General features: G+C 44.9%; 1 long non-coding RNA gene across 2 annotated transcripts; it reads left to right on the forward strand.

Annotated features, from left to right (window-relative positions):
* The first annotated feature begins 512 nt into the window (after positions 1-512).
* LOC136576383 (uncharacterized) lies at positions 513-26,521 on the forward strand. 2 transcript variants are annotated; one of them, XR_010786357.1, is made up of 3 exons: positions 513-596; positions 17,344-17,462; positions 25,874-26,521. It is a non-coding gene; the product is annotated as an uncharacterized lncRNA (long non-coding RNA). The 2 variants fall into 2 exon arrangements; XR_010786356.1 differs by lacking the exon at positions 513-596 and having other exon boundaries at positions 15,588-17,462.

Below are 26,521 nucleotides of genomic sequence, written 5' to 3' on the forward strand. Positions count from 1 at the left end.
TCCAGATTCCACAGCGCAAATTCTGCCATGTGCAGGCGGCCTTAGCTGCCTTGGGTAGTTTGGCACATAGCTTGTGTGCATGCGCCTGCCATTTTGTGGTGTGCGCACAGATTACCGGACAGGGGGAGGTGGGGGAGGCCTATGGAGGATTGGCAACTTGGGGCAATCTGTGGGGCCTCTGGTGCTGTGTTTCATCTCCTCTCATTGATTGTAACAGTGAGAGGAGATGAAGAAAATTATTTTAACACTTCCACTGTTGTGATCACTATTATTCATTGTTTACGTGATGGGGAACCGCTCACAGTGGCCTTCAATCTCTGCTCCATGCCTTTAGTGACCTCTGGTAGATGAGAGTAAGGAACTGTCAAACTCCTCCGAGTGCTACAACTTTATTTTGATGCAAAAAGTATATGCCGTGAAAAAAAAAACAAAATTTGAAAAGTGTATGGGCAGTCAGTAAAGGGTTAAATAAGCTAGGATCAGATGACAGTTCCTTATACAGAACAGCAACAGGAAACGAGTGCTTGATGGGAGAGTTTCTTATCTGCCCGCAGCCATACACTGCCAGCTGCCTACATAGAAGCCATCCTAATTCTGTAGGTACAAGTTTTCTATTTGTTAACGTCTCACATTACATTGTTACATTTATCTAGATGCATTCCAGTGCCATCCTGACAGCCTGTAGGGTGAGGAGTGAAGCACAATGTCTGGATCTTTATGGTAAGAAGGTGCGAAAAACAGAAGTGCTTGTTACCTGCAAACCTGTGAGTCTAGTAAGGACATTAAGCTTGGCACTGGGAGAAGCATGTTTATACAAACTAAAGTATACACTAACTGTGTGCTCATGCTGTGCAGCTTGTATTGGACAGCATACGGACACCAGTCCAAGGGCTCCCCAGTATATGCAGAAGTAGCACACTGACATGAATTGGTATGTTCCATTTCTCGTCTGTGAAATGGACGGACATGGGGAATGCCATAAAAGTTTTCATGCGGACCATCAGTCCATGTGAATAAGCTGATATCCCCGGCTTCGCTCGAGTTAATTTGGTACTGGTGTTTATCTGGTGTTCACACGGACAATCTTATGAAGTCGTGGTTACTTTAGAAATACCGGGAAAAACATATGTTCACCATTTTGCATAGTTCTCTGCATTACCCAGGAAACACCACATGGAGGTAACCATGCGACGTTTCCTTTATATAAAATTACATCAGGAAGTGAGAGAATTAGATTCCATACGTAAAATTTGGACGCTAATTCTTTTGCACTTAGAATTGAATAATCGAGTTGGGACCCCTTAACTATTCCTATTTATGACATATTCAATGCTTATGGCAAATTTCATGTTTCTATGACATTGGAAAGTGAGAGATTTAGATTATGTATGTAAAATTTCAACGCTAATTCTTTTGCGCTAGAACTAAATCGAGTTGGGACCCATTACCTTTTCCTATTTATGACATAATCAATGCTCATGCCAAATTTCAAGTTCCTCTGACATCGGGAAGTGAGAGAATTAGATTCCGTACATAAAGTTTGGATGCTAATTCTTTTGAGCTTAGAATTGAATAATGGAGTTGGGACCCATTAACTTTTTATATTTATGACACAATCAATGCCCGTGCCAAATTTCAAGTTTCTATGACACCTGGAAGTGAGAGAATTAGATTCCGTACGTAAAATTTGGACGCTAATTCTTTTGTGCTTAGATTTGAATAATTGAGTTGGGATCTATTAACTTTTCCTATTTATGACATCATCAGTGCTCATGCCAAATTTCATGTTTCTACGACATCGGGAAGTGAGAGAATTAGATCCTGTATGTAAAATTTGGATGCTAATTTTTTTGCGCTAGAATTGAATAATCGAATTGGGACCCATTAGGTTTTCCTATTTATGACATAATCAATGCTCGTGCCAAATTTCATATTTCTATGGCATTGGGAAGTGAGAGAATTAAATTCTGTACGCAAAATTTGGATGCTAATTCTTTTGCGTATAGAATTGAATAATGAAGTTGGGACCCATTTGTTTTCCTATTTACGCCATAATCAATGCTCGTGCTAAATTTCACGTTTCTATGACACCGGAAAGTGAAAAAATTACAATCCATACGTGAAATTTGGACGCTAATTCTTTTGCGCATAGAATTGAATAATCGAGTTGGGACCCATTAGCTTTTCCTATTCAAGACATAATCTATGCTTGTCCCAAATTTCACGTTTCTATGAAACCGGAAAGTGAGAAAATTACATTCCGTACGTAAAATTTGGATGCTAATTCTTTTGCGCATACAATTGAATAATCGAGTTGGGACCTATTAGTTTTTCCTATTTATGACATAATCAATGCTCGTGCCAAATTTCACGTTTCTATGACACCGGAAAGTGAGAAAATTACATTCTGTACGTAAAATTTGGACGCTAATTCTTTTGCACATAGAATTGAATAATCAAGTTGGGACCCATAAGCTTTTCCTATTTATGACATAATCAATGCTCGTGCCAAAATTCATATTTCTATGGCATTGGGAAGTGAGAGATTTAGATTATGTACGTAAAATTTGGACGCTAATTCTTTTGCGCATAGAATTGAATAATGGAGTTGGGACCCATTAGGTTTTCCTATTTATAACATAATCAATGCTCGTGCCAAATTTCACGTTTCTATCACACCGGAAAGTGAGAAAATTACATTCTGTACGTAAAATTTGGACGCTAATTCTTTTGCACATAGAATTGAATAATCAAGTTGGGACCCATAAGGTTTTCCTATTTATGACATAATCAATGCTCGTGCCAAATTTCATATTTCTATGGCATTGGGAAGTGAGAGAATTAAATTCTGTACGCAAAATTTGGATGCTAATTCTTTTGCGTATAGAATTGAATAATGAAGTTGGGACCCATTTGTTTTCCTATTTACGCCATAATCAATGCTCGCGCTAAATTTCACGTTTCTATGACACCGGAAAGTGAAAAAATTACAATCCATACGTGAAATTTGGACGCTAATTCTTTTGCGCATAGAATTGAATAATCGAGTTGGGACCCATTAGCTTTTCCTATTCAAGACATAATCTATGCTTGTCCCAAATTTCACGTTTCTATGAAACCGGAAAGTGAGAAAATTACATTCCGTACGTAAAATTAGGAGGCTAATTCTTTTGCGCGTAGAATTGAATAATCGAGTTGGGACCCATTAGCGTTTCCTATTTATGACATAATCAATGCTCGTGCCAAATTTCGAGTTTCTATGACACTGGAAAGTGAGAAAATTACATTCCGTACGTAAAATTTGGACGCTAATTCTTTTGCCCATAGAATTGAAACATCTAGTTGGGACCCATTAGCTTTTCCTATTTATGACATAATCAATGCTCGTGCCAAATTTCACGTTTCTATGACACTAGAAAGTGAGAAAATTACATTCCACACTTAAAATTTGGACGCTAATTCTGTAGCGCATAGAATTGAATAATCGAGTTGGGACCCATTAGCTTTTCCTATTTATGACATAATCAATGCTCGTGCCAAATTTCCCGTTTCTATGACACCGGAAAGTGAGAAAATTACATTCCGCACGTAAAATTTGGACGCTAATTCTTTTGCGCTAGAATTGAATAATGAAGTTGGGACCTATTAACTTTTCCTATTCATGACATAATCAATGCTCGTGCCAAATTTCCCGTTTCTATGACACCGGAAAGTGAGAAAATTACATTCCGCACGTAAAATTTCGACGCCAATTCTTTTGCGCTAGAATTGAATAATCGAGTTGGGACCCATTAGCTTTTCCTATTTATGACATAATCAATGCTCGTGCCAAATTTCCCGTTTCTATGACACCGGAAAGTGAGAAAATTACATTCTGCACGTAAAATGTGGATGCTAATTCTTTTGCGCATAGAATTGAATAATGGAGTTGGGACCCATTAGCTTTTCCTATTTATGACATAATCAATGCTCGTGCCAAATTGCCCGTTTCTATGACACTAGAAAGTGAGAAAATTACATTTCGCACGTAAAATTTGGACGCTAATTCTTTAGCGCATAGAATTGAATAATCGAGTTGGGACCCATTAGCTTTTCCTATTTATGACATAATCAATGCTCGTGCCAAATTTCCCGTTTCTATGACACCGGAAAGTGAGAAAATTACATTCCGCACGTAAAATTTGGACGCTAATTCTTTTGCGCTAGAATTGAATAATGAAGTTGGGACCTATTAACTTTTCCTATTCATGACATAATCAATGCTCGTGCCAAATTTCCCGTTTCTATGACACCGGAAAGTGAGAAAATTACATTCCGCATGTAAAATTTTGACGCCAATTCTTTTGCGCTAGAATTGAATAATCGAGTTGGGACCCATTTGCTTTTCCTATTTATGACATAATCAATGCTCGTGCCAAATTTCACGTTTCTATGACACCGGAAAGTGAGAAAATTACATTCCGCACGTAAAATTTGGACGCTAATTCTTTTGCGCATAGAATTGAATAATCGAGTTGGGACCCATTAGCTTTTCCTTTTTATGACATAATCAATGCTCGTGCCAAATTTCACGTTTCTATGACCTTGGGAAGTGAGAGATTTAGATTATGTACGTAAAATTTTGACACCAATTCTTTTGCGCATAGAATTGAATAATCGAGTTTGGACCCATTAACTTTTCCTATTTATGACATAATCAATGCTCGTGCCAAATTTCCCGTTTCTATGACATTGGGAAGTGAGTGATTTAGATTATGTACGTTAAATTTCAACGCCAATTCTTTTGCGCTAGAATTGAATAATCGAGTTGGGACCCAATTTCTTTTCCTATTTTGGAGATAAGATAATCTATGCTTGCGCCAAATTTCATGTTTCTACGACATTGGGAAGTTGGAGAACTTTTGGCGAGTCAGTCAGTGAGTCAGTCAGTCAGTCAGTCAGTGAGTGAGTCAGTGAGGGCTTTCAGCTTTATATATATATATATATATAGATTGAATGTATGTCTGTCTGTCTGTCTCTCCTTTTATGCGCTACTACACCATTCATCCGATCGCCATGAAACTTTTGGAAGTTGTTGAGTACACTGCTGGGAAGATTACTGGCATAGTACATCTATACTATGATAAATGGTGCGCGTGCGAGCGTCGTCGACAGTTACGCCCACTCACGTAGATCGTTCGATTTCCATCATTGCCACTAATTCTCTCACTTCCCGATGTCGTAGAAACATGACATTTGGCATGAGCATTGATTATGTCATAAATAGGAAAAGCTAATGAGTCCCAACTCGATTATTCAATTCTAAGCGCAAAAGAATTATTGTCCAAATTTTACGCAGAGAATCTAATTTTCTCACTTCCCAATGTCATAGAAACGTGAAATTTGGCACGAGCATTGATTATGTCATAAATAGGAAAAGCTAATAGGTCCCAACCCGATTATTTAATTCTAAGCGCAAAAGAATTAGCGTCCAAATTTTACATACGGGATCTAATTCTCTCACTTCCCGATGTAATTTGGCACAAGCATTGATAATATCACAAATAGGAAAATTTAATGAGTCCTAACCCGATTATTCAATTCTATGCGCCAAAGAATTAGCGTCCAAATTTTACATACGGAATCTAATTCTCTCACTTCCCAATGTCATAGAAACTTGAAATTTAGCACGAGCATTGATTATGTCATAAATACGAAAAGCTAATGGGTCCCAACTCGATTATTCAATTCTATGCGCAAAAGAATAAGCATCCAAATTTTACGTACATAATCTAATTCTCTCACTTCCCAATATCATAGAAACATGAAATTTGGCACGGGCATTGATTATGTCATAAATAGGAAAAGTTAATGGGTCCCAACTTAATTGTTCAATTCTAAGTGCAAAAGAATTAGCGCCCAAATTTTACGTACGGAATCTAATTCTCTCACTTGCTTATGTCATCTATATATATAAATGAATGTATGTCTGTCTGTCCTTTATGCATTACTACACCATTCATCCGATCGCCATGAAACTTTGGGAAATTGTTGAGTACACTCCTGGGAAGATTACCGGCATAGTACATCTATCCTACGATAGGTGGCGCGCGTGCGAGCGTCGTCGACAGTTATGCCCCCGAGACAAAGATCGTTTGATTTCCATCTCAAGCACGAAAGGAGAAGGCACTACAAGCAACGGGAATGAGTGTTCAACCACAAAATGATGCATCCGCCGAACGTTTCGCAAGACAATTGCTGGATATTGAGAATGTTGAGGTAAAATGAAAGCTGTGCTGTGATTGGTTGCTATTTCTTATACTGCTGAGATAACATGAAAGCTGTGCTGCGATTGGTTGCTATATATTATACTGCTGAGGTAAAATGAAAGCTGTGCTGTGATTGGTTGCTATTTCTTATACTGCTGAGATAACATGAAAGCTGTGCTGTGATTGGTTGCTATATATTATACTGCTGAGGTAAAATGAAAGCTGTGCTGTGATTGGTTGCTATTTCTTATACTGCTGAGATAACATGAAAGCTGTGCTGTGATTGTTTGCTATATATTATACTGCTGAGGTAACATGAAAGCTGCGCTGTGATTGGTTGTTATATATTATACCGCTGAGGTAACTTGAAAGCTGCGCTGTGATTGGTTGTTATCTAGATATATAAAAACGAATGTATGTATGTATGTCTGTCTTCGCAGCAACGCGCGACGGGTAAGCTAGTCTATATATATAAAAATGAATGTATGTCTGTGTGTCTGTCTGTTTGTCCTTTATGGGCTACTACACCATTCATCCGATTGCCATGAAACTTTGGGAAGGTGTTGAGTACACTCCTGGGAAGATTACTAGCATAGTACATCTATCCTATGATAAATGGCCCGCTTGCGAGCGTCGTCGACAGTTACGCTCCTCCCCGCGTAGATCGTTCGATTTCCATCAATGCCACTAATTCTCTCACTTCCCGATGTCGTAGAACATGAAATTTGGCACGAGCATTGATTATGTCATAAATAGGAAAAGTTAATGGGTCCCAACTCGATTATTCAATTCTAAGCGCAAAAGAATTAGCGTCCAAATTTTACGTACGGAATCTAATTCTCTCACTTCCTGATGTCATATATATATATATATATATATATATATATATATATATATATATATATATATAACAAATGAATGTATGTCTGTCTGTGTGTCTGTCTGTCCTTTATGCATTACTACACCATTCATCCAATCGCCATAAAACTTTGGGAAGTTGTTGAGTACACTCCTGGGAAGATTACTGGCATAGTACATCTATCCTACAATAGGTGGCGTGCGTGTGAGCGTCGTCGACAGTTATGCCCCCCAGACAAAGATCATTTGATTTCCATCTCAAGCACGAATGCAAAGGGCATTACGAGCAACGGGATGAGTGTTCAACTACAAATGATGCATCCGCCGAATGTTTCACAAGACAATTGCTGGATATTGAGAATGCTGAGGTAACATGAAAGCTGCGCTGTGATTGGCTGTTATATAGTATACTGCTGAGGTAACATGAAAGCTGCGCTGTGATTGGTTGTTATATATTATACTGCTGAGGTAACATGAAAGCTGCGCTGTGATTGGTTGTTATATATTATACTGCTGAGGTAACATGAAAGCTGCGCTATGATTGGTTGTTATATATTATACTGCTGAGGTAACATGAAAGCTGCGCTGTGATTGGTTGTTATATATTATACTGCCGAGGTAACATGAAAGCTGTGCTGTGATTGGTTGCTATATATTATACTGCTGAGGCAACATGAAAGCTGTGCTGTTATTGGAAGCTACTTCTTTAAATACTGAGGTAACATGTAAGCTGTGCTGCGATTGGTTGTTATATATTATACCACTGAGGTAACTTGAATGCTGCTCTGTGATTGGTTTTTATCTATATAATTAAAAACGAATGTATGTATGTCTGTCTGTCTTCGCAGCAACGCGCGACGGGTAAGCTAGTAGTAATATAATAAGGCCATGTTTTGGACATGGATTAGCACGGTCAGCACATAGCCTAAAATACACTAATGTGCAAAGGGGGTAAAGGAAAAAGATCTAAATGACAGGACAGTCTATATATTTGTAGTCCGCTAGAATATCTGTGGTTATGCCATCTGCATCTGAACAGATAAACAATGCAGGTAAGCAGAAAAAGTCGGTACTGGTGTATTTTGTGTCCACTGAAAGTAGGAGTGGAGACATAGTGATTTAGAGTATCCACCTTGTTGATGCCCCCAAACTCCTGATTGGCTGCCTTGAGGTTTAAGGTTAGCCTTAGCCTAACAGAAATATCGGAATCAGTTAGGTGTTAGTAGGGGTAAATGACTACCTGTTACCCACCGCTGTTCTAGACGCCTGAACTGCCACTAACACCATCTGACAGGAGCCGACATCCCCGCTAAAGTGCAGTCGATGGATTTTGCCTCCAGCTGCTGACACAGCGGTTGCGTTCTGCCGCACAGAATGGCTGAATGCAGCGATGGTGACAGCAGCCCCAAGAGAAATGTAGCCAAGCGCAACCCACAGTGACACCCCTGGAGCTGCTACCGCACAAGTGATAGGAGCTTTGCAGCGATTGTCAGAGCAGCCCCAGGAGGAATGGAGGACAGTGCCGCTCATAGTGACAGTGCCAGAGCTGCTAGGCCACAATAGAGTGCGGGGTATTATTGTATCTTGACGCCACTGGAAGTACTGGTGGAGTCAAGATACAGAGTGTTTGACAGGGGGTTGACGCCCCCTGTTCGTGAATGGCTGCACGCTGTCCCCTTCCTCTGCCTCACAGGTCCTGCAGGCACTGGCATTCCAACAGCCCTGAATAACATTTAGCCAGCTCCGTGTTCGAGGTCCCGCGGTGTCTTCTCCCTGCTACACGCCTGTCTGCCCTTCCTGAGTGGCCTTGCAGCAGCGCAGAATGTGATGTGCGATGCTTCGTCTTCAATGTCCTGCAGTGTCTCTCTGTGCTGCAGGCCTGTCTGCCCTTCCTCGGGCTCACAGGTGCTGTAGGTGCATGTCTGCGAGGCCCTATTAAAATCAATGGGAGCGTTCTAGTGCCATTACTGCGGTGTTCAAGACTCTGTGGTAATTGCGCTAAAAAGCTCATGTGTGAGAGTGGCCTAAGGGACTTGGGTGCAGTGCCTGTACAGCAATGTGTAATGCAGTCAATGGGGCTCATTGCAAAATATGCATACGGTGGCCAATGTGAGGACTAGGGGACAAATCTTTTGTATGATAAAGGCCAGAGGCAGTAATAAACATAATTCTATTTATGAAATAGTAGCATAACAATGGAAACTTTGTAAGCCGCAGTCCTGTAAGGTGTAGAGAGATTTCCCCAGAGATTTGACTGTTGTCAAAGATTACAATGGCACAGTGTTCTACACGGGCCAAGTTGTATTGTTTTTTATTTTTACAGGTTTCGATATTGGTTTTGCTTTGTGTTGTATGTTTATGTAAATTTACATGCATACTATATGGCGTTTCGTTTCCTCATTGATTATGATTGCTTCACTGAGTTGTGTGTAGAAGACCTGTGTTCCTGCAGGTCCTCCAGGCAGTATGCTGGTGAGGAGGAGAGCAGGTCCTAGAAGGCTGAGTAATGAGAATGTGGACTGGTATAAAGATGCCATGCTACTACCACAGGGTGGAGCTTAAAGAGTTACTGCACTTTTTTTCAAAATGAACGGAACAAATAGTTCTAAGCAGAGGCGTAACTTGAAGCTCCTGGGCCCCAATGCAAAACCTGGAACGGGGCCCCCAACTATAATGCTTTATTCATAGTACTGGGCTCCCTATATGGAGAAGAGAGGCCTTATGGGCCCCCAAGGCTCCTGGGCCCGGGTGCAACCGCATCCCCTGCATCCTCTATGGTTATGCCCCTGGTTCTAAGAGTTTTTGCAATAGGTTTTCTCAGACTATTCTGTACATTTATTTGTGCAAAACCCCTCTTCAGCTATGCAGTGGGGGCTCAGAAATCTGTCTTCAACTGTAACTGTCTGTATAGCTGAACAGGGAGTTCCAGTTGTGCCTGCACTGTTCTCTCTCATGCAGGCACAGCTGTTCCATACTAACAGTGTATTAATACATGTCTGCTTTAGATTTTATTTATTTGCAAACCTACTGTTCCCAGCACTGGTGTTACTACTGTGCCCTGCCTTTGCTGCGCTATGTATTGAGAAGCTATTCGGTGCTGCAAACGGCTTCTCCCGTTCACAGAGCCTGTTCCCCACCAGACCTTATTTACTGTCAGGGTCTCAGTGCATACGCTTCTGGGGTTGTGACATACACTACTGTACACCCAATGCACCGAGACCCTGACAGTGCATCAGTTCTGTACGGTGTGGCGTTATTTGTAATGAGACCCCATCCGATTTCAGTATTCCACTGTCGCTGTGACTTTGCGGTCTGGCCATATTACCCATATTACAAGGGTGTACTGACTTCTCTATAAGGGCTCCTGCACACTGGCGAGAGCGATATCGGGCTGTGATTATCGGGCCGATATCACTCTCGTAAACCTTCTAAAAACCTATGGATGCAAGGCATTTTCATGTGAAAACAGCCTTGCAACACTGTGGGGGTTACCTTCATCCCATTGCTTTCAATGGGGTAGCAGCACCGGCCCAATTAAAAGCAATAGTAGAACATCGCAGTCTCGTGACCCTGCTGTGACAGCAACAGCAGGGGATTCATTCATCCCCGCGAGGAGTCCCCTCATCAGTGAACACCCTGCCACCTCTGTCACGGTGTTCCCTGATAAGGACGCTCCCCACTGGGATGAAGGAATGCCCTGCCGCTGCTGTCACAGCAGAGCAAGAAGATTGCAATGTACTCACTATGTTTTCAACGGGGCGGCGCTGCTGCTTCTGGCCCCATTGAAAACAAGGGGAAACCTCTAGATGAAGGAATCCCCTGCTGCTGCTCCTGTCACAGCTGCAGCAGGGGATCGCGAACTTCTCCCATTGATTTCAAAGGGGCCGGCATTGAAAACAATGGGTGATATCACAAAAAGATAGAAAAATAATCGCTGCATGTCCTTTCTCGCAGCATCACAGGAGTGAAAACAGCGTAATTGACAATGAAACTATTGAAATTCATTGATTTCATAATCATGCTAACTGCAGTACAATGGTGCCATTGATTTCAATGGGGCTTCTCAGATCTCTGATTGAACGCATCGTTTGTAACGCCATGATTTTCGAAAGCTGTCCGTTCTATTTTTCAGTATTTTCACGTTTTTTTTTTCCATTGCACCCCATCACAAGTATGGGGTTGATTAAAAAGTGCTGTCAAAATGTTGTGCAATGTGTTCAAAAACGCTGTTTGAAATCGCTGTAAAAAGCAGTAACCGAGGGCCGTAGTGAGCGGTCTCCGGTCACGTGATCGCCGTTATCCAATGGATAATTGCGTTCACATAAAAGTTAAAAAGACAGTTGAAGTGTAATGCTCCTCGTGGTTTGGGCCCCATTGTGTATACAGAATTCAGTTAGGGCCACAATGGGTATGTCTCTGAACACAGGACAAACACGGGCATCTATTTTGGGGTGAAAGTCTTCATTCCTATATGTGCTGTACAAAAAGTGTTTTTTAAAATAACGCAATTGACAAAAAAATTTTTTTCCGTCTGCTTTGCTTAGATTCATTCAAAAACTGTGGGGTCAAAATCCGCAGTACACCCCTAGATGAATTCATTAACCCCTTAGTGATGGAGCTTTTTTGCTTTTTTCCATTTTTGTTTTTTCCTACTCCCTTTTAAAAAATCGTAGCTCCTTAATTTATCCATCGACGTCGCTGTATGTGGGCTTGTTTTTTGCGGGATGAGTTGTATTTTTCAATGGCACTATTTATTGTACCATATAATTTACTGAAAAACTTTTAAAAAATTCTAAGCGGAGAGAAATGGAAAAAAAAACGACATTCCACCATCTTTCGGTGCGTCCTGTTTCTACAGCACACAAATTGCAACAAAAACGACCTGATATTTTTATTCTATGGGTCAGTACGATTGCTACGATACCAAATGTGTATAGTATTTTTTTTTGCTGTAGTACTTTTATTTTTTTTTTTAAGATATTTAATTTTTTTCAATTATTTTCTGCGGTCATTTTGTGCGCGCAATACCTTTTTTATTTTTTCGTCGATGTAGTTGAGCAAGGGCTCATTTTTTGCGGGATGTCCTGAAGTTTCCGATAGTATCAATTTGGAATACATATGACTTTTTGATCACTTTTTATTGCGTTTTTTTCTGGGAGACAGGGTAACTAAAAAAGTGTATTTCTGGCATTCTTTTTTTTTTTTTTCGGACAACGTTGACCGTGCAGGAAAAATAATGCACTACTTTGATAGATCTGACTTTTACGGACGCGGCGATATCAAATACATATTTTTATTTTATGATTTTGATTTTTTAATAATGGATATGGCAAAAGGGGGGTGATTTAAACTTTTATAACTTTTTTTTTTTTAACAATTAAAAAAACTTTATTGATTATTTTTTTTACATTACTTTGAAGTCCCCCTGGGGGACTTTAACATGCGATGCTTTGATCGCTCCTGCAGTATGACATAATGCTATAGCATTACGTCATACTGCTTTTTTACAGGCAGTCTTTCAAGCCACCCTGTGTGGATGGCTTGATAGGCAGTCTGCTAAGGCAGAGGTCCCCAACTCCAGTCCTCAGGGACCACCAACAGGTCATGTTTTCAGGATATCCTATAGTAAGAACACCTGTGGCAATGTCTGAGGCACTGACAATAATTACATCACCTGTGCAACACTGAGGAAATCCTGAAAACATGACCTCTTGGTGGTCCCTGAGGACTGGAGTTGGGGACCTCTGTGCTAAGGCAGCCCTGGGGCCATTCATTAGGCCCCCGGCTGCCATGACACCTGCACGGCTCCCCCGATCTCACCGCGGGGGGGCCTTGCGGGACCCCCGAACAGCGTTTGGGGGATTTAAATGCCGCTGTCAGAATTGACAGCGGCATTTAAAGGGTTAATAGCCGCGAACGGCCGAGCGCAGCTATTGCCCGCGGGTGTCAGCTGTAATAAACAGCTGATGCCCGCGCTGTATGGAGGGAGATAGCACCGCTACCTCCCTCCATACACGTCCTGCAACAGCAGGACGTAGTTTCCCGATGGGGCGGTCGTTAAGGGGTTAAGGGGTCTAGTTTTCAAAATTGGGTCACTTGTGGGGGTTCTCTGTCGTTTTGGCCGCTCAAGGGCTCTACAAGTGGGCAATGGGGCCTAAATCACCTTCAAGCAAAATGTCTGTTCTGAAAGCCACCGGCTGCTCCATCTGGTTGTGCATACGGACAGAAGATTAGGGCCACAATGGGTATGTTTCTGAACACAGGACAAACAGGGGTATCTATTTTGGGGTGCAAATCCTCATTTTTATGTTCACAAAAAAAAAATCATGTTTTTAAAATGACATATTTGCAAAAATATGGAATTTTTTTTTCTCTTCTAAATTACATTAATTCCTAAAAAGAAAAACTGTGGGGTCAAAATACTCATGACACCCATCAGTGAATACATTAAAGGGGTTGTCCCGCAAATTAAAGTAAAGCTAAACACTTCTGTATGGCCACATACATGCACTTTGTAATATACATCGTGCATGAAATATGTGCCATACAGAAGTTATATACTTACCTACAGGGGGTCGTCCCCCGCCCAGTGTTGGGGTCCCCGTTGCCATGGCGCCGACCAAAGTCCTCTTCTCCTCGCTGGAACTGTTGCGCTTGCGCAGAGACGAATCTTCTCCAGGATGGTCCGTGCGCACGAGCTGCGTCCTGACTCCTCCCTCGGCCGTCCTCTTCTCCACGTCATCGCGTTGCTCCGCCTCTGCCTTGTGGTGCCGATCAGCCAATGAGGTGGCTGGAATCGGCAGGGGAGCGCACACTGCAGAAGAACACCCACGGTGCACCATGGGAGAAGACCCGCGGTGCACCGTGGGAGAAGACCAGCGGCGCCATCTTCAAAAAGAAGATTCTGCCACTGAAGAACAGCTGTCCGAGGTAAGTGTCCTGGATGCCAGAAAAGGATTTACTGTGCATTTTCTGCCCTTTGGTTGCTAGGGCCAAAGGGCAGAAATTTTTTTTTTCATTTTGCCACGGGACAACCCCTTTTAAGATGTGTATTTTTTAAAATGAGATCATTCGTGGGGGTATCTATCATTTTGACACCTATGAGCCTTTGCAATCTTGGCTTGGTGTAGAAAAATAAATATGTTCCTCAAAATGTTAATATAATCAATGTTAAATTTGTACGTCTCATAAATGGTTAAAAAAACAAAAGTTTTTCAAATGTGCATCCAGAATGAAGTAAACAGATAGAAATATATATCTCATCAAAATTTGTACAGTATGTTTGCATATATTTGAGATATTACAGTTGAAAATGTGAAAAAATTACAATTTTTTTTTCAAACTTTTCCAAATTTTGAAAACTCCAAATCATTATGATTGCAGAAGGGCCATGGGTCAGACGGTTTCCATTGACTTCCATTGATGCTTAGAAATAGAGCATGCTGCGATTCCCCCCCTCCGCAAGTGAAAAAAAAAAATCACAAATGATTTCCGCTTGTGGGCAGGAAAGAACGCTTTTTTCACAGCATGCTATGGCAGGTATTTGCTGCAGAATCTGGAGGTGGACACCCGCTCTGGATTCCGCAATGCAAATCCGGACGCATTCAGGCGGCCTTAGTGTGTTTGTTGGGAGTTTCCTGAGATACATGATAAACACAGAACAAAAATGCTCATCCCCTTCCTGAGAAGAATCGCTGACTGGAAGCTGTCAGACTTCATGATTGACAGGTGTATGTCCAGTCATTAGTACTCATTGCTCTTAGTGGGTGACCTATAGGATATGAGAGGGGGCGTCATCCACATGTAAGAAGCCGTATACAAGCACCAGGTTCCCATGGGCAGTCCCGGGCTGTAGGCGCAGGAGTCCAGAGGTAAAAAAGACATGGTTTTTGATGCAGTTTTTACAGGTGGAATGCGCTGTGGAAAATTCTGCAGTGCATTCGCAGTGTGAGCTGTTATCGGACCACACCGGTACCGATCTGATGACCTCGTTGCCAGGTGCCAAATTGGTAGATATGGAAGCCCATGATGAGGAGATTTTGCTAGCATTATCTATCAATAGCATGAAATCACTCCATGTTATGTCAAGACACTTCTCCAATGAATTCTACTTTATTATCAACATAGCCAACTCTTATACAGAAAGAATGGGCGTATCCAAATGTTGCTTGGTACAAAGATTAGTGTTACGTAGCTTACTGTTACATAGGTGAAAATACTTATTGATCACAAGACTTATTGACATCTACGAAATAGTCTCAAAGCTCTTAAGGCCCGTCTCAAAAATAGAAATTACCTAAGTCAGGATATTGCTGTTGCATTAGACAATAGCTCTGCTATCGCTGTGTCTTCTCTGTTAACATAGCTTAGCCTTATTTAATTTGTCTGTTGACTTCTTATCTTAAAATCCTAGTTCCCGGCACTACAAAGCATAGGTTTTAGTCTTCTATTTAAGGGCCAATAGTCCAATACAAGGTAAGAAACATACACTTATTGCATTCTGAAACTTAACACTTTAGATTCCATGACAGAGCGTACCCCGAGGGTTTGTCCACGCACTGCAGATTTAGCGCTGATTCGCTCTGCATTTATTGCTCTTTTTAATGGGTGAAATCTGTTATATAATCTGCAGCGGGTCAATGTATGCTCCAGATGTTTTCCACAGCTCTGGCTTTTCTGGTGTAATATGCAGTGAATAGAAGCCACTGATTTCAATGGGTTTGGTAACGGGCGATTTTTGTGTGCGCAATTCGGTTGCACAAAAAAAAAAGTGGCATTTCCTACTACACAACAATTAGCCCATATTAAACCTAGTTGCCCATTGAAATCAAAGGGAGCATGTTTAGCGTGTTTTTCTATGCGCTCAAATATGCAGGGTATGTGCGCGTAAACGATACGGTAAAAAAGTATTTTCATATGTGCCGCGTTTATACGCAATATCGCTAAGTGTCAGAGTGGGGAACGAAAAAAAAACCTCATACACATTGAAGAATCACTGGCCTACAAAGCGATATGCATGTTCGACGCCGGCTCACACAGCGGGGAAACACTGTTATACACGCAGAATTTTACACGTGTGAGCCAACCTGTAAGCCAGTCTCAGGCACAGCGTGGGGAAAAGCTGCGATTTTGATAGCGGCGTTTTTCTGCGATTTTACCGTTGTTTTCTATTGCAGGTTGCTGCGTTCAACAGAGTTTTCTAACGCAACCCATAATTGTGATGGGTGATGAGGGGCATTAAAATCACGTAAATGCGGCAGCATAGAGCAGACAGCGCTCAAAAATCGCATAGTTAAAAAAAGGTGCGTTTGAGTGCAGGTCTGTGAGGCTCCATTGAAGTCAATAGGAGTGTCCTACTGTGATTACCGTGGCGTTCAGCATTTACGTTCGCACATCCGCAGTGTATAATCGCCGGAAAGAACGTTTTTCGGCGATCATGACCAGAGCTAGAAAGCGTATTCTCGTCTGTTCCTACTGTTCAAACTATCTTTTTGGCCATCGTATATGCATTGGCGCGTATTTTGGTCGCGTATGTTCTATTTTCTACAGGTTGCCGTTTTTTACACGCCGTAAAATCGCCCGTGTGAACAAATACATTGCAAACCAATGCCTCAGATGGTCGCATATATACGGTCGGGTGTAAAAACGCGCCGTTAATGCGCTTGTGTGAATGCACCCTAATGCTGTGTTTTAAATGCAGCGATAAATGCTGTAAGACACCTCCATTGATTTCAATGGGGCTTCTCAGAGAATCTTTTTAACGCCGCGTTTTTTTTAAGCGCTGTCTGTTCGATTTTCAGACGTTTTAGTCTTTTTAAATGCAATGCGTCACCCATTGTAATGAATGCGGGGCATTTTCAGCGCTGTCAAAAACGAATGTCAGCGCAGCTGATATCGCAGTAAACGCTGCGTTGAAAAACACAGCATTTTTTCGAGCGCCTGTGTGAGGTCGGCCTTGGCCGCTGTTTTGTTATAGACTACATTCTCCATTTATATCGGTCACATTCCAAGGGCGGGGGATATTCACACACTCCCTGACAAGACAGAACTGAACTTTGGCCACACAAGACTTGTTTAATCCTGATAGCCATTTATGGACTATGTGAAGGTCATTAGCAACAGACAACTCCTGCATATATTAATGTATCCAATCGAATCAATCTGCAAACATTAAACAACCAATCAGGATGAGGAGCTGATGTATAATAATTCTGTATTATCTTGAATTGCGCTGTAGGTTACAAAGAAAAGTTATCTTCCCGAACTCCTTCCTGCTGTGTGCAGTAAATGTCTTATGTCTGACTATGTGTCCACTACCAGAGGGCATCTAATTACCATCTTCCAGGCCTTTAGGAGGTAAGTCATAGGGATTCCCCACTCTCCCTCCACCAAGTAAGTGGATTTAACATTTCTTTTGATACTAATATCTTGCATATTTGTATTCCCTATTCCTGAGCTTTGTTCTTCTCTCTTTGCCTATCTCTAGTGACGGATATTCCACAACCGTACAGATGTAGCAAAGTTTAAGTTGCCTGTAGAGATGAGCGAGCACGCTCGGATAAAGCAGATACTCGAGCGAGCATCGCTTTTCTCGAGTAACTGCTTACTGGTCCGAGCAGGCTCGGGGGGCGGGGGTGAGCAGGGGGCGGTAGGGGGTAGTGGGGGACAGCGTGAGAGAGATCTCTCTCTCTCTCTACCCCCCCCCCCCCCCCGCTCACACCCGCCGCCCCCTGAGCCTGCTCGGACCAGTAAGCAGTTACTCTTTAAGTAACTGCTTTATCCGAGCGTGCTTGCTTATCTCTTGTTGCCTGTGATAACATTCTGCAATTCCACCAAAAGGCTCAATGCACATGGATGGATGTGCATTGTGGAATCCGAAGCAGGGGTCCGCCTTCGGATTCCGCAGCAAATACCTGCCATAACATGCAGGTGTCCAGTTCTGGGCACCCCACTTTAAAAAAGACATAGACAAACTGGAGAAAGTTCAGAGAAGAGTTACCAAGATGGTGAGCGGTCTGCAAATCATGTCCTATGAGGAACGGTTAAAGGATCTGGGAATGTTTAGCTTGCAAAAAAGAAGGTTGAGAGGATACTTAATAGCTGTCTACAAATATCTGAAGGGCTGTCACAGTGCAGAGGGATCAGCCCTATTCTCATTTGGACAAGGAAAGACTAGAAGCAATGGGATGAAACTAAAAGGGAGGAGACACAAATTAGATATTAGAAAAAACTTTCTGACAGTGAGGGTGATCAATGAGTTGAAGAGGTTACCATGGGAGGTGGTGAGTTCTCCTTCAATGGAAGCGTTCAAACAAATGCTGGACAAATATCTGTGTGGGATGATTTAGTGATCCTGCACCGAGCAGGGGGTTGGACCCGATGACCCTGGAGGTCCCTTCCAACTCTACCATTCTAGGATTCTATGAGCATGCTCTATTCTTTAAGCCAGATTCTGTGCAGATGTCTTCCATTGAAGTCAATGGAAGACGGCTCACGGAGAAAAAAAAAAATCGCAGTGTGCTCTATTTTTGTACGGATTCAATGCGGACGGCTTCCATTGAAGTCAATGGAAGCCACCTGACTCACAGCCCTTCCGCAATTAACAATTGTGGAAAGGTCGCAGGCACCCACGTCATCATCTAGCGACGGCGTGGGAAAGTCTGTACTGTGCATGTCGGATGGACCATCCGCAGGACAGAAAAAGAAGACAACTGACAGGTACACAGGGTCGCTCACCACAGTCAGGGCAGGATTCCGCATGCAGAATTCGGCTGTACCATGTGCAGGCGGCCTTGATTGCCATATAGTAATTGCCATATTGTTCCGCAACTCTTGCACCATAGAAACTGTAAAAGGCCTAATCCAATATTACCCAACTCAAGCTGCTGGCCCATGCTGCTGATCTTTTTCAATCCTAGCAACGCCCCTAGTTCATAATGAGATAGAAGCAGAAACCAAAAAGCGGCAACAGCACTCAAAACACATTTACTATCAGAGGTATGCATACCTATAATCAGAGGCGTAACTTGAAGATTCGGAGCTCCAATGCAAAATCTGTAACAGGGCTCTCCAACTATAATGCTTTACTCATACTACTAGGCTACCTATATGGAGAGGAGAGGCCTTATGGGCCCCCTAAGGCTCCTGGGCCCGGGTGCAACCGCATCCCCTGCATCCCCTATAGTTACGCCCCTGCCTATAATCAATACTCTAACCACATTAAATGATGCAAGGCTCTTGGTATATAATTAGATTAAATTACAGATATTGTGGAGATGTGGCTGCCTCCACCTGGTCGTGTACGTCCGACACCCATTTACCCGCTGCCACTTCTCCTGGGTTACATGCTGCCCAACCCCCCCCCCCCCCCCCCCCCCCGCACGACGCAGTGTCCACAGCGCACGCCAAAGTGTCCCGGCGGAGCCTTCAGCTGCACTCATGCCACACGCTGGCCTCATAGCCACACCACCGTCATGTCTATTTATAAGTGCGTCTGCCATGAGGAGGAACCGCAGGCACACAGCGGGTTGGCACGGCTAGGCAGCGACCCTCTTTAAAAGGGGCGGGGCGATAGCCCACAATGCTGTACAGAAGCAATGAGAAATATAATCCTGTGCCACCGCCATCAGGAGCTGCACACGTGGGCATAGCAATGGGGAACCTATGTGCCACACACTATTCATTCTGTCAAGGTGTCTGCATGCCCCAGTCAGACCGCGGTTTTTTATAAATAGTCACAGGCAGGTACAACTCCGCAATGGGAATTCCGTGTGCACCCAGAGCATGGGTGGCTCCCTGGAACCCACCGGCTGTACATAAATGTATCCCATTGCAGTGCCCTGGACAGCTGAGCTAACGTCAGATTAAATGCAGGTGGTCTTCGACCCACACTGCATGCTCCAACCTGACCGGGGTTTTTAATTCATAGACACAGGCAGGTACAACTCCCTATTGTGAAGACCCTGTGGACCCACAGCATGGGTGGCTACCTGGAACCCACCAGCGGTACATAAATATATTCCATTGCAGTGCCCAGCACAGCTGAGGTACTGTCATGTTTAATGCAGGTGGGCTTCAGCCCACACTGCATGCCCCAGTCAGACTGGGGTTATTTAGAAGTGGACACATGCAGTTACAACTCCGTGTGGACCGACAGCATGGGTGGCTCCCTGGAACCCACTGGCGGTACATAAATATATCCCATTGCATTGCCCATCACAGCTGAGGTAATGTCATGTTAAATGCAGATGGTCTTCGGCCCACACTGCATGCCCCAGTCAGACTGGGGTTCTTTAGAAGTAGACACATGCAGTTACAACTCCTTGTGGACCGACAGCATGAGTGGGTGCCAGGAACCCACCGGCGGTACATAAATATATCCCATTGCAGTGCCCAACACAGCTGATGTAACGTCAGCTTTAATGCAGGTGGGCAAAAAATTAATTGGATTACACTGTAGGCGAGGGCCCCAAAAAATTGGTGTACCAACAGTACTAATGTACATCAGAAATATTGCCCATGCCCAACCAAGAAGGCAGGTGAAACCCATTAATCGCTTTGGTTAATGTGGCTTAATTTGTAACTAGGCCTGGAGGCAGCCCTGTTAAAATAAAAATTGGTTCAGGTGAAAGTTTGAACGCTTTAATGAGCATTGAAACGTATAAAAATTGTTTACAAAAATTATATGACTGAGCCTTGTGGGCCTAAGAAAAATTGCCCGTTCGGCGTGATTATGTCAGGTTTCAGGAGGAGGAGGAGGAATATTATACACAGATTGATGAAGCTAAAAGGTCCACGTTTTTGATGGTGATAGAGAACAATGCTTCCATCCGCGGGTGCAGCCTACGTATTGTTTAGGTATCGCTGCTGTCCGCTGGTGGAGAAGAGAAGTCTGGGGAAATCCAGGCTTTGTTCATCTTGATGAGTGTAAGCCTGTCGGCACTGTCGGTTGACAGGCGGGTACGCTTATCCGTGATGATTCCCCCAGCCGCACTAAACACCCTCTCTGACAAGACGCTAGCCGCAGGACAAGCAAGCACCTCCAGGGCATACAGCGCGAGTTCAGGCCACGTGTCCAGCTTCGACACCCAGTAGTTGTAGGGGGCAGAGGCGTCACGGAGGACGGTCGTGCGATCGGCTACGTACTCCCTCACCATCCTTTTACAGTGCTCCCGCCGACTCAGCCTTGACTGGGGAGCGGTGACACAGTCTTGCTGGGGAGCCAGAAAGCTGTCAAAGGCCTTAGAGAGTGTTCCCCTGCCTGTGCTGTACATGCTGCCTGATCTCTGCGCCTCCCCTGCTACCTGGCCCTCGGAACTGCGCCTTCGGCCACTAGCGCTGTCGGATAGGAATTTTACCATCAGTTTGTCCGCCAGGGTCCTGTGGTATAGCATCACTCTCGAACCCCTTTCCTCTTCGGGTATGAGAGTGGAAAGGTTCTCCTTATACCGTGGGTCGAGCAGTGTGTACACCCAGTAATCCGTAGTGGCCAGAATGCATGTAAGGCGAGGGTCACGAGAAAGGCATCCTAACATGAAGTCAGCCATGTGTGCCAGGGTACCTGTACGCAACACATGGCTGTCCTCACTAGGAAGATCACTTTCAGGATCCTCCTCCTCAGGCCATACACGCTGAAAAGATGACAGGCAAGCAGCATGGGTACCCTCAGCAGTGGGCCAAGCTGTCTCTTCCCCCTCCTCCTCATCCTCCTCATGCTTCTCCTCCTCCTCAACGCGCTGAGATATAGACAGGAGGGTGCTCTGACTATCCAGCGACATACTGTCTTCCCCCGCCTCTGTTTCCGAGTGCAAAGTGTCTGCCTTATTGCTTTGCAGGGAACTTCTCAATAGGCACCTTTCCGAGCAGGTCTGACAAGCATGGGTAGCTTTTCAGAAAGCGCTGAACCACCAAATTAAAGACGTGGGCCAGGCATGGCACGTGCGTGAGGCTGCCGAGCTGCAGAGCCGCCACCAGGTTACAGCCGTTGTCACACACGACCATGCCCGGTTGGAGGCTCAGCGGCGCAAGCCAGCAGTCGGTCTGCTCTGACAGACCCTGCAGCAGTTCGTGGGCCGTGTGCCTCTTCTCTCCTAAGCTGAGTAGTTTCAGCACGGCCTGCTGGTGCTTGCCCACCGCTGTGCTGCCACGCCGCGCGACACCGACTGCTGGCGACGTGCTGCTGCTGACACATCTTGATTGCGAGACAGAGGTTGCGTAGGAGGAGGATGGTGGTTTAGTGGAGGAAGCATACACCGCCGCAGATACCACCACCGAGCTGGGGCCCGCAATTCTGGGGGTGGGTAGGACATGAGCGGTCCCAGGCTCTGACTCTGTCCCAGCCTCCACTAAATTCACCCAATGTGCCGTCAGGGAGATATAGTGGCCCTGCCCGCCTGTGCTTGTCCACGTGTCCGTTGTTAAGTGGACCTTGGCAGTAACCGCGTTGGTGAGGGTGCGTACAATGTTGCGGGAGACGTGGTCGTGCAGGGCTGGGACGGCACATCGGGAAAAGTAGTGGCGACTGGGAACTGAGTAGCGCGGGGCCGCCGCCGCCATCATACCTTTGAAAGCCTCTGTTTCCACAACCCTATATGGCAGCATCTCCAGGCTGATAAATTTGGCTATGTGCACGTTTAACGCTTGAGCGTGCGGGTGCGTGGCGGCATACTTGCGCTTGCACTCCAACACTTGCGCTAGCGACGGCTGGACGGTGTGCTGAGAGACATTGGTGGATGGGGCCGAGCACAGCGGAGGTGAGGGTGTGGGTGCAGGCCAGGAGAGGGTAGTGCCTGTGTCCTGAGAGGGGGGTTGGATCTCAGTGGCAGGTTGGGGCACAGGGGGAGAGGCAGCGGTGCAAACCGGAGGCGGTGAACGGCCTTCGTCCCACCTTGTGGGGTGCTTGGCCATCATATGTCTGCGCATACTGGTGGTGGTGAGGCTGGTGGTGGTGGCTCCCCGGCTGATCTTGGCGCGACACAGGTTGCACACCACTGTTCGTCGGTCGTCTGCACTCTCAGTGAAAAACTGCCAGACCTTTGAGCACCTCGGCCTCTGCAGGGTGGCATGGCGCAAGGGGCCGCTTTGGTGGATTATTTCGTCTGGCCCTGCCTCTACCCCTGGCCACCGCACTGCCTCTTCCAACCTGCCCTGCTGCTGCCCTTGCCTCCCCCTCTGAAGACCTGTCCTCAGTAGGCGTAGCAAACCAGGTGGGGTCAGTCACCTCATCGTCCTGCTGCTCTTCCTCCGAATCCTCTGTGCGCTCCTCCCTCGGACTTACTGCCCTTACTACTACCTCACTGATAGACAACTGTGTCTCACCGTCATCGTCCTCCTCACCCACTGAAAGCTCTTGAGACAGTTGCCGGAAGTCCCCAGCCTCATCCCCCGGACCCCGGGAACTTTCCAAAGGTTGGGCATTGGTCACGACAAACTCCTCCGGTGGGAGAGGAACCATTGCTGGCCATTCTGGGCAGGGGTCCGGGAACAGTTCCTGGGAGTCTGCCTGCTCCTCAGAATGTGTCATTGTAATGTAGTGAGGAGGCTGGGAGGAAGGAGGAGCAGCAGCCAGAGGATTCAGAGTTGCAGCAGTGGACGGCGCAGAACTCTGGGTGGTCGATAGATTGCTGGATGCACTTTCTGCCATCCACGACAGGACCTGCTCACACTGCTCATTTTCTAATAAAGGTCTACCGCGTGGACCCATTAATTGTGAGATGAATGTGGGGACGGCAGAAACATGCCTCTCTCCTAATCCCGCAGCAGTCGGCTGCGATACACCTGGATCAGGAGCTCGGCCTGTGCCCACACCCTGACTTGGGCCTCCGCATCCTCAGCCGCGTCCACATCCTCTAGGCCTACCCCTACCCCTCAGCATGGTGTATTACCAGTAGTGCAGAAACAGAACGCTGTAATTAAATGTGCCGCTTATTGGCCTGTGGTTGGAGGCTGACTTCGCTTACGGAACGCACAGCAGAGGCAGGAAAGAATTTTGCGCAAGCCTGCTGTAACACTTAGCTGGCTGCGTATGAATTAGGACAACTACCCCCAGCAGAGACCCAGTACACTTGTGGACAGGAATACAGCGGTGATGTAAGAGGCAACACAGAGGCAGAAAAGAATTTTGTGCAAGCCTGCTTTAACACTTAGCTGGCTGTGTATGAATTAGGACAACTACCCCCAGCAGAGACCCAGTACACTTGTGGACAGGAATACAGCGGTGATGTAAGAGGCAACACAGAGGCAGAAAAGAATTTTGCGCAAGCCTCCTATAACACTTAGCTCGCTGCGTATGAATTAGGACAACTACCCCCAGTAGAGACCCAGTACACTTGTGGACAGGAATACAGCGGTGATGTAAGAGGCAACACAGAGGCAGAAAAGAATTTTGCGCAAGCCTGCTGTAACACTTAGCTGGCTGCGTATGAATTAGGACAACTACCCCCAGCAGAGACCCAGTACACTGAGGACGGTCACAGGCAGCCCAAATAGATTTTTTTTCCCAAATGTTTTTGGAAAGGCCCACTGCCCATATACACTAAATATGTCTTCTGTCCCTGCCTCACCACTACTGGCCCTGGACAATGTAAAATTACTGCAGGACGCAATGCTCTGCACGGCCGATATACAAAAAAAAATAAAAATGTGCAACACTGCAAAAAGCAGCCTCCACACTACTGCACATGGTTAGATGTGGCCCTAAGAAGGACCGTTGGGGTTCTTGAAGCCTAAAATAACTCCTAACGCTCTCCCTATAGCAGCTCCGGCACCAGCAGCACTGTCCCTGATCTCTGTCAGAATTCATCTGTGGCGAGCCGCGGGAGGGGCCGATTTATATACTCGGGTGACACCTGATCTCGCCAGCCACTCACTGCAGGGGGGTGGTATAGGGCTTAAACGTCGCAGGGGGAAGTTGTAATGCCTTCCCTGTCTTTCTATTGGCCAGAAAAGCGCGCTAACGTCTCAGAGATGAAAGTGAAAGTAACTCGAACATCGCGTGGTACTCGTCACGAGTAATGAGCATCTCGAACACGCTAATACTCGAACGAGTATCAAGCTCGGACGAGTACGTTCGCTCATCTCTAGTATCTTTACTTCCCTGGTATTATTTGTAGGCTTAGTCCCAAGAGAGGAGCATTCTTATAGTTAGGTACCCATCTTTCCCAGGTCGAGATTATACCACCTGGTTTCAGAGTTAGGACTAGAGATGAGCGAGCCTACTTGGCCACGCCCCTTTTTCGCCCGAGTACCGCGATTTTCGAGTACTTCCGTACTCGGGCGAAAAGATTCGGGGGGCGCCGTGGGTGAGTTGGGGGTTGCAGCGGGGAGTGGGGGGGAGAGGGAGAGAGAGAGGGCTCCCCTCTGTTCCCTGCTGCTAACCCCCGCGCCGCCACGCCTCCCCCCGCCCCCCGGCGCCCCCCGAATCTTTTCACCCGAGTACTGAAGTACTCGAAAATCGCGGTGCTCGATCGAGTAATTACTCGAAACGAGTAGGTTCGCTCATCTCTAGTTAGGACCCATCTGAAAGCTTGCTCACCTGGACGTTGGTAGATGGGCCAATATGATTTGATCAAACTATATACTAAGAACCTTGCATTACTTAATGTGGTTAGGATATTTATTATAGGTATATATACCTCTGATAGTAAATGTATGTTGCGTGCTGTTATCAGGACTGTCCTATTAATTGTTTTGTAGCATGTATGACTGCTTTTTGAATGTCTCCCCATTCATTGCAAATGTTTAACTATGAAATGTGTCTTGTGTCCCAGATTTTTCTTGCTACAACAATCTCCTGTTTTGGACCAACACTTCCTCCAAAGACCTTGTGGACAGAAGAATCAATGTCCCAAATGAACGAAGAGATAAATATATCATTATTGCCAGGATTTAAAGAAGCGTGTTGGCCAGCAAGGATAATATGGGAGCGGATTAACCATGCGTATACATCGGATTCTCCCCCACGGCGCTGGGGATATCAAAAAGGGGATTATGGATTTCAATATTGGGTTTTTACTTCCCAAACTGAAAGTTATACTGTGGCCTGGGATGCTTTGCACTCGTACTGGAAGGTGAAAACTCCATTTGGACCATCCTTATTTTTGATTGGACCCCCGTTTATTGGCAAATCAGGAAATGAGTCACAAGCAGCACCACAATGTTCAGTGTCTATGTCAGAGACGGATGTATTAACTCCTGGCTCACCTCAAAAGTTGAATGAAAGAATGCTAAAAATTGCTCGTTTTGTTTTAAAAGAAGGATATAGCAACATTATGATTTAATATATCAATAATCCGAGTAGCAAAGAGGCTCTTATAAGTAACAAAAAATGGCACCCGCTGTGTAGGACCACTTGAATACTGTGTTTTATGTTGGTGTTTCCTGTCTTACTTGCAGTAAACTTTTTATATTTTCTCTCA

This window comes from Eleutherodactylus coqui, chromosome 8 (assembly GCF_035609145.1).
Source record: "Eleutherodactylus coqui strain aEleCoq1 chromosome 8, aEleCoq1.hap1, whole genome shotgun sequence".
NCBI classification, from domain to species: domain Eukaryota; kingdom Metazoa; phylum Chordata; class Amphibia; order Anura; family Eleutherodactylidae; genus Eleutherodactylus; species Eleutherodactylus coqui.